The sequence below is a fragment of the Macaca mulatta genome, chromosome 10 (genome assembly GCF_049350105.2).
Source record: "Macaca mulatta isolate MMU2019108-1 chromosome 10, T2T-MMU8v2.0, whole genome shotgun sequence".
NCBI lineage: Eukaryota > Metazoa > Chordata > Mammalia > Primates > Cercopithecidae > Macaca > Macaca mulatta.
Window position 1 is genome coordinate 60456604 of NC_133415.1, and position 11729 is coordinate 60468332.

General features: G+C 46.5%; 1 long non-coding RNA gene across 1 annotated transcript in view; it reads left to right on the forward strand.

The window, feature by feature from the left end:
- LOC144332020 (uncharacterized) overlaps positions 1–7264 on the forward strand; it is a 155349-nt gene extending 148085 nt beyond the window's left edge. Inside the window, exon 2 of the long non-coding RNA XR_013399717.1 lies at positions 6959–7264. This is a non-coding gene — a long non-coding RNA (uncharacterized LOC144332020). The remainder of the gene's footprint in view (positions 1–6958) is intronic.
- The last annotated feature ends 4465 nt before the right edge of the window (positions 7265–11729 follow it).

Here is an 11729-nt window from a genome sequence, read left to right on the forward strand (position 1 = left end):
TGGGGTAGATTGTTTGGAGGACACTTGTTGGAATCACGGTGGATAAAGCACCTCCTCTGAGCTTCCTTCTGCTGATGGAGTCAGGGTCAAGAGAAGGACCAAGGGTGGGAGCAGACAGGAGAGGTGGTGGGAGGGTCTCAAAGGAAAATCTGCTCAAGTCTGGAACAAGGCAGGGCAGGGCTGTGTGGGTTCTAGAGACCCACCCACCAGATGGGACAAAGTGCAGCAGCTGTGCCCACCTCAGTGCTGGCAGGCTGCAGGGAGGTCTCCGGGCCTGGGTCACCCCTCTACTTTGCCTGAACACCCACAGTCTAGGGGCCACTCTCCCAGCACATCTATGGAGTCCACGTGCCAAGATGATGGTCCAAACGCACCGCAGGTCTTGTGTTGGGTTCTCACAGGCGGACCCTGAGACGCAGACTGGTGGGTGCAGGTGGTTTATCTGGAGGTGATCCCAGGAGGCACAAGTGAGAAAGGGAGATGGAGAAGGGAAACACAAGGTGTCTGTTCTCAATGGGTTACTCTGGGGCCGGGGGCGTTCATCCTGCTGGGGAGCTCTGAGAACCATGTGGCACACACCTCTGAATCGGGTGTCAGGAGGCTGGGAGACTGGGACATTCGCCTGCTTCCCTCCTGAAGAAGGAGTGTGACTCTCAGACTTGACCTTTCCCACACCTGTGGGGTGTACCTGCTCTGCTGGAGGAGCTCCAGTTACGTGGAGAAAGCCACTAGCCAAACTGGGCACATCGCAGGTGCATGTGCTGGGAGCTACCCATGTACTGGTACTTGGGATACCAGCGGCAGCTGCACTCAGAAGGCCTGTTAGGTCAGGGGTTGGCAACTATGACCCGAGGACCAAAAGCAGCCCGGTCTGCTTGTCTTCATGTGTAAACAAAGTGTTGTTGGAACAGGACTGCTCTTATTTGTTTATGCATTTCCTATGGCTGCTTTCAACAAACAACGGCAGTGCTGGGTAGTTGAGAAAGTGACTATAAGCCTACAAAGACCAAAATAGTTACTCCTTAAATTTTACAGAGAATGCATGCCGAAGCCTGGTCTGGGAGATGTGGACAGGGTGTCCATAGCTGCTGGCTTTTCTCAGCTAACACACTAGGTATACATGCACCCTGAGCATTAGTGCCAATGTCACATGTGCTGTGTGGGATCCCGAGTCCCTGTCCTGCTCCATGTGCACATCCGATGCCCCAGGAGGCCACCTTCACTGCCCTTCTGCAGCCTTCAAGGGGCCCTGAGATGGCAGCTCAGATGCACCTTAGCTGTGCCTCTGGAAGCTGCTCAACAAGGGAGAAAAACTTACCCCTGAGAGCCCAGGAGGCTGCCCTGCTGAGAATAACTCCATCAACTGCCCAGGCCCCTCCTTCCAGAGCACTAGCACACAAAGCTTCTGGAAATGTTGATGTTTAATGACCTATATTCTACCTGAGGAACCTGGAGAAGTGTGGAATTTCCTTTGACAGCATCTGCATGCCCAGTCATGAATCCAAGGGAATTATAAATTGAAAACAACAAACAAGTATGGAGTTGGTTGGCTAACGCAGAGCCACCTTTGCAGAACTGCCAGTGTCCACAGAGGTGAGGGCAACCTGAGCCCGGGTCTGTAGGTGAGAAGCAATCAGGGGAACCTCTGTGCAGGTCTTTTTCAGGAGCTCACACTGCGTTACCCAGGGCTGGGTCCTAAAAGTGAAGAAGCAGGTGAGTGTCTGGGAGGGAAAGCATGGGCAAGGCACTGGGGACAGGGGGCTCTGGAAGCTTGTGGCTCCCACTCTGAGCAAAGGATCAATATCCACCTTGCACATTTCCCCAGCTGTCAATTGATGGATACGGCTCTTGTCCTCATGTGGGGCCATCCAGGCTTACTCCTGGGACATTTCTTAGCTGCTTCCAGATCTGGGGTTCCCTCTTCACTCAGGGTAACCCATGTTAGGACCCGCTTCCCAGACAGTGGCCTCCCGGGACTCCAAAGGCTGGCCTGAGTGATTCATACCCCCGAGAGCACCAAAAGTCACTCTGTCTCCCCAGAGCTGCTCTCAGATGTAGGCCAATGTTTAACCTATTAGTTAATCCTTTGATGAGGGGTCCACCTGTCCTAGGCAGGGTGTCCCAGAGCTGGGCTTCCCCTTGTCCCCTATCCTTGTCCTCTGGAGCAGGCATTGCAGCTCAGCAGGGGCCAGGACAGGACTAGGCAGGGAGGGCAGTGGGGCTCCTCCTCAGCCTCCACCTGCCTCAGGCTCTAGATTAGGGGAGGGGGAGCCTGAGAACTGCACACTCAGAGAGAGGTGATATTGGATCCCCACCAGGCTCTTTCTTCAGAAGGTAGATGAAGACTGGGGAGGAAGACCAGAGAGGGAACAGCCTGTACTCAGGCTTGGGAGACCGGGACCCCAGGGGGACAAGAGCAGTGTGAAGCCCATGTGCCCTGGATGCAGGCAGCTGCAGTGGCGTGACAGGGCAGAGTCAGGAAACTCAGATTGGCCAGGAGCCTGCAAGTGGACCCCTGGCTGCCTGCCCCTCTGCGCTCCCCACTAAGGCACAAGCAGGGCAGCCTGGTAGAGGCTGCTGCGGGCTCACTCCTCTAAGTCTCTTTGTCAGCTGCACCTATGCCCACGCCACACCCCATGAGGCATCCACAGCTGTGTCCAGGAGGGAAGCTGGTGTCCTGTCTTACATCGTTCAGCTCTGGGATTTCTTGAAAAGGGCAGTTGTCAATGTCGTCTTCAAATTTCTCACACCTAGTTCTCCCCAGCAGTAGCTCCATTGAGAATATGGTCTTGGACTCTATCTAATGTACACAGAGAGATTACAGTGAACACACCCCTCTTGCTGCACCTAAATACCTGAAAGTGAAGATGCAGTCACTGTAGGGAAAGGCCCAAACATGCTACTCCATCAGGGAGCTCACTCATGGGCTTGGCATCAGCTCACTGGAGGTAAAATCCGGGGAACCTTATTCCAGATTAAGGAGTTAAGAGCAAACAGCAGGTGTGCATGGCGGGTCCTGGAGCAGACACAGGCTGAGTCAGACCCCGTTAATGCATCCTCTGTCTCCAGCTTCACCTCCAACTCTCCCACGATGAGACCCGGCTTCACTCTCAGCAGGCATCTGATCCTGCAACTGCATTCCCAGAGGACAGTGCCACGTGCCCGGGAGGGTATTGGCTCTCCAAGGGTTTTCAGGGTAACCTCAGCCCTGGGACAGAGGGAGCCTCATCTACAGCATGTTGTTAATCCTTCCACCAGACCTCCAGCAAGAATGACACACAGCACACTCCCACTACACATAGGCACACACCCCTGGGACAATGGCTTCAAGAAATAACATCTGCCCCATTGCAAAATGTACTTCGAAATTTTTCTTGCTCTTCTTTTCACTCAATTCTATTTCATTCCATTCCATATCCTCCCTCCTCATTCATACGTTCCTATCAAACCCCACACTGACCCAGGGACGGCCAGATTCAGGAAGCCACGTGGAAGGTTCCAACCCAGAGAGCCGGGGGCAGAGAACCAGTCAGGGCCTTGCACAGAGTCTTTCCAGAGGCTTAAGCTCTGTGCAGCGTTGGAGTCCCTCTGCCCTTCTTGCAGGATCTTAGTGCTGAAGGAGGAAGAGCAATCCCACTTCTCCCTCCTAACCAAAAGTGCTCCATTGGGAGAGTATTTTCAGTGTCCATACCTGCAGCCCAGATAAACAGTGCATTCCTGATTGTGTTCTGTAGTGACTTGATTAAAACGAAAACATTTAGGATTAGAAGCTGTGGTCTGAGAGAGAGTGTAAAAGAACCTTCAGTCCATTAAGTGCAGACCCACTAACGAGCCCAGAGCAGGTGGAAATCAGAGAAGAGGAACTGACCACACAGCAGCCGTTCAGCACTGATGGGGGTTCCTTATTGCTTCTGAATCTGCAGATCTCTCTCTCTTTCTCTCCAGTTTTCCCATTTTTCTAAGTATTTGTTGTTATTTTATATCTTTGAAGTGCTTCTCAATCTTTCTTCATGGACATTCCTAGTCCAGAATTTTTTTTTTTAACTCAGTAGCTTCATCTCCTTAGTAGTCCTTATTTTGAAGTCATCCTTCAGTTGAATAATGTCATAGAAAAGATGAAGATTTAAAAAAATGTTTTATGCACTATTAATTAGATTTGAATAACTTCTCAGATTTTCAAAGTAAAATGTTTTCTAAAATCTTAAAATTACTAAACTAGATTTTATTTATTTTACCCTACTATACTATAGACCTCAAATTTTACCTTGTTATAGACTACAAATGATAAACCAAGACTCCTTAATTAGACACCACACCCCTGTCATTATCGGTAGCAAGTAAAGGAGGCCTGGGAAGGACAGGACGTGGTTACCAACCTTCTTCCTCCGGGAACTCAGGACACGCACCAGCTTGTTGGCTTATGAGTCTGTGCTCTGCAGGTGGAATGCGTGTGACACAAACTCCACCGTGGCGGGGAAGTGTTCAGCCATGAGTATCTGGTCAACACTGTTCTCATGCTCTTCGGCAGAGTGAGGAAAGAGAGAGAGAGGGAAGGAGAAAGAGATAAAGAAATAAAAATATTAGTAATGAAAAAGGGCAGATCTCTAGAGACATAAAATATAAATTAATATGCACATGAAAACACCATGCACAGAAAATGCATTTTAAACTAAACCTCCAATCATCACACATAAAATAATAAATTGATAAATTCTTTCTTATTAAAATTAAAAGCTTTTGCTCAGTGAAAGCCCATGTGAGGGGGATGGAAAGACAAACTACAGCTTGGGAGAAAATATTTGCAAACCGTATATCCATCAAACAACTAGTATCTAGTATATGTAATAAACTCTCAAAACTCAACATTAAAAAAATTGGTGGTGGCATGTTTTCTCACTCACAAGTGGGAATTGAACAATGAGAACACATGGACCCAGGGAGGGGAACATCACGCACCAGGGACAATCGGGGGATGGGGGGCAAGGGGAGGGAGAACAAAAGGACAAATCTCTAATGCATGCAGGGCTTAAAACCTAGATGACAAGTTGATGGGTGCAGCAAACCACCATGGCACATGTACACCTATGTTACAAACCTGCATGTTCTGCACATGTATCCCAGGACTTAAAGCATAATAAATAAATAAATAAATAAATAAATAAATAAATACCAAATCCTGATTTTGAGATCTATCCATATTGCTACTTATAAACCTAATAAATTTATTAAAACAGCTAAAACAAAATCAGTGGTGGATCATCATGGCAGACAGGAGACAGGACTAGATTGCAGCTTTGAATAGAACAGCATGCAGAAGCTCACATTGCGAATTCTAGCTCCAGATTGACTGCAACAAAAATCCAGCAATCCCAAGAGGATCCACAGACCCTCTGAAAGAAGCAAACTGTTCCTGCAGGACCCAGGAGACACCTCAACTACTCTGAGTGCCCCAACTGCAGAAGTGGGAAACGGAGACCTTCCTCTCCTGAACTCACACCCCCAGTGGAGAAACTGAAGGTCTGTTTGTGGGATAAGTTTCCTACTTTACCTGGAGCTGAGTCAATTTAGAGAACAGAGTGAAATACAGGGGTAGAGGAAGCAGCAGGAAGGCCCTGGGAGCTTGCTGGGTCTCCCAAGTAGGCCACTCCTGCCTGGTGCCACAGGGATCCACTGGGAGGGCTGTCAGAGGAGCGGGGTACAAGACTCCACACGGAGAAGGAAATCCCTAGCTGAACTGTGTAACAATTTGAATGGGTGAGAAGCTTCCTGGCCAGAACTCAGGAAAGGGTGCGAATCCTGTGTGTAGACTCCACAGGCAGGGGAAAAACCAAGCCCTTTTCTTTCACAGCCAGGAGATGGGTAGCCTGGGGCAAGTTCTCAAGCTCATTTTGGCCACCACCTAGAAACAGACTTGGGGCTATTGTGGGGGTTACAGTGGGAGTGAGACCAGCCCTTCAGTTTGCGTGGTAGCTGGGTGAGGCCTGTGACTGCCGGCTTTCCCCCACTTCCCTGACAACCTGCGTGACTCAGCAAAGGCAGCCATAATCCTCCTAGATACACAACTTCAGTGACCTGGGAATCTCACCCCAACCCCAACAGCAGCCACAGAAAGAGCCGCCCAAGGAAAGTCTGAGCTCAGACATGCCTAGCCCCGCCCCCACCTGATGGCCCTTCCATCAGGTGGCTATCAGCACAAAAATAGAACATTAAACCACCAAATCTAAGAACCCTCACACAGTCCACTGTACCCCCACCCCACCACTTCTACCAGAACAGGCGCTGGTATACACGGCTGAAACACCCATAGACAGTTCACATCACAGGACTCTGAGTAGACAACCTCCAGTACCAGCCCAGAGCTTGGTAGACTCGCTGGGTGGCTAGATCTAGAAGAGAGACAACAAACACTGCAGTTCGGCTCACAGGAACAAACACTCCCCTCTTTTATGAGAAAAGGCTGAGAAGGAGCTCCACTACCCTCCCTCCCAGTCCCTGAGCTGAGCTGCAGCACCTGCTCTAGGGGACAAGCTCCAAGTAAAGCCTGGCTCTGGGAAAACTCTTCCTATGCTTAATCAACCCCTTTATTCTAATATTAACAAATAGGTAGCTAATTACTTAAATCTGGGAACTGCTTCCACTGGGACAACACATTCTCCTGCTGCTCTTGGGTGCAGGGATCACACCAGGACAGCCCGGGGTTCCCCTGAGGGCCACTGCTAGGGAGTGGGACACATGGCACGACTGCCCCTGGGTCAGAAGAGAGCTGCAGTTCAGCTCAAACCTCCAGAACAGCCCAGGACTCAGGCTTGGGGGCAGCACCTGATGGCCAGAGCCCCCGTTTTCCCACTGCTTTACCTGGGAAAGGGCAATGTGGAGAGGAAGCCATTGTTCAGAGCTTGAGCCAGGAGCTTCCTGAGCCTCCCTGACCCATTGTCCCCTCCTGTGCTTGTTCTCTCAGACTTTCACCTGCTTCTTCACCATCAGCACCAGACCCTGGAGGACATACTTCAGCCTCCTGAACAAGACCTGCTTGGAGGGATTCTACTAAGTGAAACCTACTCACAGGCCTGGCCATGTGCTGCTCCCACATGCCGTGGACATCAGCACTTCTCTTCTGACGACTCTTCAGTGGCTGTACAGCTTTGTACTTGTTTGTTATCCTATTTTGCATGTGTTTGAGATCTTAGACCAGCGTTTTAGAAAATACACACATCTTGAGCCTAATCATGTAGTATAGATCATTAAACATCAGCATGCTAAGAAACTTTGTGTGCTATAGTTCTTGATAAAAGGGGCTGGGTGTTCGATGGAGTTATTCTCAGCAGGGCAAACAAGTACGATCTGGGTAGGTGGACTCCTGAGCCAGCTCCAGGTGGCACAAGTGATACATCTGAGCTGCTGTCTCAGGGCTCACAGCCAATAACCCATGTGGCCAGAGGTGCAATGACTCTCCTCTCAGGCACCTCATGTGCTTGGATGAGCTCAGACATGGCCTTGGGCTCCCCTGGACTTGTGGCCTCTGCTCTTGAAGTGTGGCTCACATGCCTTTCCTGATCTGTGGCAGGTTGGTGGGTGGAAGAAAGACTTCTAGGCTCACCCTCGTAAAATGGTCCTGATGCGTGAGGCAGCAGCAGCATCTTTGGAAAATCTCTTAGAAATGTTGAACCTCAGGGTCTACCCGCCTTTGGAAACTAAGCCTGCATTCTCGCAAATCCCCAGGAGTTCATGAACCTGGATAACAACATAAGAAACATGAAAGAGCAGCATCAAGTAAAATGAAAGTTACATAAGATGTAAAGGTATAGGATTTGTTCAAAAGAAATCAAGACCAAGCTACTTTCCCCCAGAGGGAAGGGATTTTCCAGTACGGGATGTGCAGAGGCATGGGAGAGGTAGGAAGGGAGTGAGAGGACTTTGTGCTTAGTAGAGGATTAACTAACTGCTTAACTTCTGAACCAGCCTAGGTAGACAGAAAACTTTCAGGAATACAGGAATTAAATTGCCTGCTTTTCAAGTTAAATTACATAGGACATTTTGCAATGTTTATTATAACAAAAATCCTTGGAGTGATGTCAACGAGATGGCAGAATAGAAACTTTCCACATTCATCCCTTCATGAATACCTCAATTTGAAACTACCTATAAATAAACTACCCTCACAGGAACTCATCAATCCAAGTGATAGATTGTAACACTTGGATAGTACAGAAATAAGAACAAAACATTGAAGCGAGTAGTAAGGAGAGTTTTATACAACCCACATCACCCTTCCTCTTACTCCAGGCTCTACACTGTGACAGAAATATCCCTTATGTGAAGGAAGGTCAGGGAGTATTGAACTTTGCGTCAGACCTCAACACTGCACCTACCACAGTAAAACCAGTGCCAGGAAGTCCCACAGGACCCCAGCCTTCAGGCAGGTACCATGGTCCAAGGCTACAGCCCTACCCCAACAATAAGACGGTTATTGTGGTCCCAGGTTTCAGGCCAGTCCCAGCACTAGGCTAGCTCCTACAGATACAAGCTCCAGGCTGGCTCCTCAGAATCAGTCTTCATGTATAACCCAGCACCTGTCCAGTTACTAAAACCCTTGACTTCAGGTCAGCACCAGAAGACTGAGCATACGAGCCTGCATATACTCAAGACCATCCCCTGTGATCCTGTGCTCCAGTAAACCCAAAGATTAGGACTATCTCAAAAGTTGCCACTGCCAGTCCAGCCTCTGCAAACCCAGGTTCTAGGATTTCCCTTGCACACCCAGGTTTCAGGCCAGCCCACACAGCCCCAGGACCCAGGCCTGTACCCACACATTCAGCCTTCAGGATGACCCCAGATCTGAACCCGGTCCTGTGCCCCAGGCTCCAAGCCAGTCGTCATGAATCTAACCTCCAGACCAGCATGCACACATCCAGCCTCCAGTCTGGCTTCTGTAGCCTTATGCTCCAGACCAGACCTTGCAGACCCAGGTTCTAGGACTTCAATGCATTACACTGCCCCAGGACCCAGGCTGGTCCCCAGAGTACCAGGCTCCAGTCCCAAGATCAAGACATGTTTCAGTGTATCCTGGGTCCAGAACCACACCAGTAGACTCCTGCACAAGCTTTCCCTGTGGAACAAGGCTCAGGAACCACCCCTGTGGACTCAGTCTCCAGGACAGCCTCTGAAAACTGAGGACCCAGGCCTATAGCCACGGATGCTGGCTCTTGGATTTCTCCAGGGCTAGGCTAGAATCTATACACTCAGGCTCCAGGTCCATCACAGACACCACGCCCATCCCAGTACCTGGCTGGACACTCCAAACACAGACTCATGACTTCCTCTGTGCCAAGTCAGCCTCTGTGGACCCAGGATTCAGACTTGCCCACTTAATTCAGGCTTCCTGCCCAACCACATGGAGAAAGTCTGTAGAACCATCATTGCAGACCCAATCAACAGGTCAATCCTGGTGAACCCAGGCTGCAGGCCCAACCCTATAGAACCAAGCACTGGGTGAGCCTGCCTGAGAACTCCAGCAACAAGCTTACCATGGACCATACCAGATGCCTGCCCAGAATTCTGGACAAGATGATTGGTGAGGGGATTTTCCTGTCAAAGTCAGTCTATATTTATTGGAACAAGTGCCTACTTGAAATGCACAGTCACCAACACATGGCCATAAGGATTACAAACAATCAGGGAAACATGACACTACCAAAAAATAAAGCACCAGTAAGTTACCCTAAAAAATGGAGATTTACAAATGTCTGACAAAAAATTCAAAGTAATTGTATTTCAATGCTCAGTGAGCTAAAAGAGAATATCAAAATATACATTAAAAAATCAGTAAAAATGTACACAGACAAAATTATAAGATCAAAAAAGAGAGAAACCATAAAAAACCGCACAAATTCTGGAGCTAAAGACAAAATTAACTAAACTGAAAAATTTCTTCAAATAACTTCAATAGTAGACTTGATTAATGAGAAGAAAGGATCAGTGAGATTAAGATCAGGTCATTTGAAATTACCCTGTGAGAGAAACAAAACAAAAAGCACAAAAAGAGTAAATAAATCCTACAGGAGTTATAGAAAACTATCAAGCAAACCACTGAATGCAATACAGGTGTCCCAGAGGAACACAGAAAAGGAAGAAGCAGGAAACACCTTTAAGTAAATAATGGCAGAAAATTGTGTACAATAAATTGTGTACAATTAAATTGTGTACAAATTGTGTACAATAAAAAAATGGATACATTTCTGGAAACATACAACCTACCAAGCCTGATTCATGAAGAAATAAAAAATTCGAAGAGACCAAGAATGAGTAAAAGAATTGAATTAGTAATAAAACATCTCCTGTCAAAAAAAAAAAAAAAAAAAGCTCAGAAATTGGTGACTTCATTGCTGAATTCTATCAAACATTTAAAGAAGTAATACCAGCTCCTCTCAAAGTATTTCCCCAAACTGAAGAGAACAGACTATTTACAACTTACTTTATTTTATAAGACTACCATTACTCTTATATGAAAGCCAGAGAATGACAATATAAGAAAAGAGAATTACATGCCAATATCCCCAGTGAGCACAGATGCAAAATTCCACAATAAAATATCATAATGTCAGTTCAGCAGCATGGTGAAAGGATGATTTAGCATAATCAATTGGGATTTATCCCTGAAATGCAAGGATGGTTCAGCATATGAAAATCTATAAATGTGACACACCACATTAACAGAACGGAAAACAAAAAACAAATGATCTGCTCAATAGATTCAGTATATGCATTTCACAAAATTCAACATCCTTTCATGAATGAAAACCCTCAAAAATTAGGTATAAAAAACCCTCAATAGAGCATATGTCGAAACCACAGCTAACATTATACTCAATGGTGAAATTTGAATTTTTTTTCTCTAAGATCAAGCAAAAGACAAGAATGTTCACTCTTGCCACTTCTATTTAATATAGTACTGGAAGTCACACCATTGCAATAAGGCAAGATAAAGAAAAGTCACCCATATCAGAAGGAAGAAGTTTAATAGTATCTGTTTAGGGATGACATTATCTTTTATATGGAAAATTCTAAAGACTCCACACAAAAAAACTGTTATAACTAATAAAAAAATTCAGTAAAGCTTCAGGATATAAAATCAACATACACAAACCAGTAGGCTTTCTATATGATAACAACAACCTATTTTACACAAAATATGTACTATTTAGAAATAAACTTAACCAATAAAATGAAAGATCTGTAAACCAAAAACTATAAAACATTAATGAAAGAAACTGAAGAAGACACAAATAAAAAAAAGATATTCCATGTTAATGGATTGGGAGAATAAATATTGTTAAAATGATCATATTACCCAAGTGATCTATGGATTCAATGCAGTAGCCATTAAAATTCTAATGATGTGTTTTACATAAACAGAAAAAGCCATCCTAAATTTGTATGAGAACCAGAAAAGATGCTGAATAGCCAAATAAATCTTAAGAAAAAGAACAAAACTGGAAGCATCACTCTACCTGATTTCAAAATCTACTGCAAAGGTGGAGTAATCAAAACAACATGAAACTGGCATAAAAACAGACTCATAGGCTGAAGGAAATATTAGACAGCCCAGGCATAAATTTAAGCACCTACGGTCAATTGGTTTATGACAAAAGTGCCGAGAACACACAGGGAGAAAAGGACAGTCCCTTCAGGAAATGATGTTGGGAAAACTGTATATCCTTATGCAGAAAGAT